This window comes from Musa acuminata, unplaced genomic scaffold (genome assembly GCF_036884655.1).
Source record: "Musa acuminata AAA Group cultivar baxijiao unplaced genomic scaffold, Cavendish_Baxijiao_AAA HiC_scaffold_1126, whole genome shotgun sequence".
Taxonomy (NCBI): domain Eukaryota; kingdom Viridiplantae; phylum Streptophyta; class Magnoliopsida; order Zingiberales; family Musaceae; genus Musa; species Musa acuminata.
In genome coordinates this window covers 5,282,625-5,285,124 of record NW_027021339.1, presented here as the reverse complement: position 1 = coordinate 5,285,124, position 2,500 = coordinate 5,282,625, and positions in this window count along the sequence as shown.

Sequence of the window (2,500 nt, the reverse complement as noted above, 5' to 3'; positions counted from 1 at the left end):
CAAAACAGCCCAAAAACGGGCCAAAACTGGCCATTTTTGGCTGCGCGAGCGAGCGGCGAGCGGCGAACAGCGAGCGAAGCGAGAGGCAGCACCGTCCCTGCTATACGAAAGCCCCATCCAGCCCTGTGCCACCCGGGGGGTTCCAGGGTGCTGAGATGGCTGACGTTTTGCTCCGCTCACGACGGTCACCGCACCACGCAAGAACAGGCCAAAAACTGGCCAAAACAGCCCAAAAACGGGCCAAAACTGGCCATTTTTGGCTGCGCGAGCGAGCGGCGAGCGGCGAACAGCGAGCGAAGCGAGAGGCAGCACCGTCCCTGCTATACGAAAGCCCCATCCAGCCCTGTGCCACCCGGGGGGTTCCAGGGTGCTGAGATGGCTGACGTTTTGCTCCGCTCTCGACGGTCACCGCGCAATGCAAGAACAGGCCAAAAACTGGCCAAAACGGCCCAAAAACGGGCCAAAACTGGCCATTTTTGGCTGCGCGAGCGGCGAGCGGCGGACAGCGAGCGAAGCGAGAGGCAGCACCGTCCCTGCTATACGAAAGCCCCATCCAGCCCTGTGCCACCCGGGGGGTTCCAGGGTGCTGAGATGGCTGACGTTTTGCTCCGCTCTCGACGGTCACCGCGCAATGCAAGAACAGGCCAAAAACTGGCCAAAACGGCCCAAAAACGGGCCAAAACTGGCCATTTTTGGCTGCGCGAGCGAGCGGCGAGCGGCGGACAGCGAGCGAAGCGAGAGGCAGCACCGTCCCTGCTATACGAAAGCCCCATCCAGCCCTGTGCCACCCGGGGGGTTCCAGGGTGCTGAGATGGCTGACGTTTTGCTCCGCTCTCGACGGTCACCGCGCAATGCAAGAACAGGCCAAAAACTGGCCAAAACGGCCCAAAAACGGGCCAAAACTGGCCATTTTTGGCTGCACGAGCGAGCGGCGAGCGGCGGACAGCGAGCGAAGCGAGAGGCAGCACCGTCCCTGCTATACGAAAGCCCCATCCAGCCCTGTGCCACCCGGGGGGTTCCAGGGTGCTGAGATGGCTGACGTTTTGCTCCGCTCTCGACGGTCACCGCGCAATGCAAGAACAGGCCAAAAACTGGCCAAAACGGCCCAAAAACGGGCCAAAACTGGCCATTTTTGGCTGCACGAGCGAGCGGCGAGCGGCGGACAGCGAGCGAAGCGAGAGGCAGCACCGTCCCTGCTATACGAAAGCCCCATCCAGCCCTGTGCCACCCGGGGGGTTCCAGGGTGCTGAGATGGCTGACGTTTTGCTCCGCTCTCGACGGTCACCGCGCAATGCAAGAACAGGCCAAAAACTGGCCAAAACGGCCCAAAAACGGGCCAAAACTGGCCATTTTTGGCTGCACGAGCGAGCGGCGAGCGGCGGACAGCGAGCGAAGCGAGAGGCAGCACCGTCCCTGCTATACGAAAGCCCCATCCAGCCCTGTGCCACCCGGGGGGTTCCAGGGTGCTGAGATGGCTGACGTTTTGCTCCGCTCTCGACGGTCACCGCGCAATGCAAGAACAGGCCAAAAACTGGCCAAAACGGCCCAAAAACGGGCCAAAACTGGCCATTTTTGGCTGCACGAGCGAGCGGCGAGCGGCGGACAGCGAGCGAAGCGAGAGGCAGCACCGTCCCTGCTATACGAAAGCCCCATCCAGCCCTGTGCCACCCGGGGGGTTCCAGGGTGCTGAGATGGCTGACGTTTTGCTCCGCTCTCGACGGTCACCGCGCAATGCAAGAACAGGCCAAAAACTGGCCAAAACGGCCCAAAAACGGGCCAAAACTGGCCATTTTTGGCTGCACGAGCGAGCGGCGAGCGGCGGACAGCGAGCGAAGCGAGAGGCAGCACCGTCCCTGCTATACGAAAGCCCCATCCAGCCCTGTGCCACCCGGGGGGTTCCAGGGTGCTGAGATGGCTGACGTTTTGCTCCGCTCTCGACGGTCACCGCGCAATGCAAGAACAGGCCAAAAACTGGCCAAAACGGCCCAAAAACGGGCCAAAACTGGCCATTTTTGGCTGCGCGAGCGAGCGGCGAGCGGCGGACAGCGAGCGAAGCGAGAGGCAGCACTGTCCCTGCTATATACGAAAGCCCCATCCAGCCCTGTGCCACCCGGGGGGTTCCAGGGTGCTGAGATGGCTGACGTTTTGCTCCGCTCACGACGGTCACCGCACCACGCAAGAACGGACCAAAAACAGGCCAAAACAGCCCAAAAACGGGCCAAAACTGGCCATTTTTGGCTGAGCGAGCGAGCGGTGAGCGGCGAACAGCGAGCGAAGCGAGAGGCAGCACCGTCCCTGCTATACGAAAGCCCCATCCAGCCCTGTGCCACCCGGGGGGTTCCAGGGTGCTGAGATGGCTGACGTTTTGCTCCGCTCTCGACGGTCACCGCGCAATGCAAGAACAGGCCAAAAACTGGCCAAAACGGCCCAAAAACGGGCCAAAACTGGCCATTTTTGGCTGCACGAGCGAGCGGCGAGCGGCGGACAGCGAGCGAAGCGA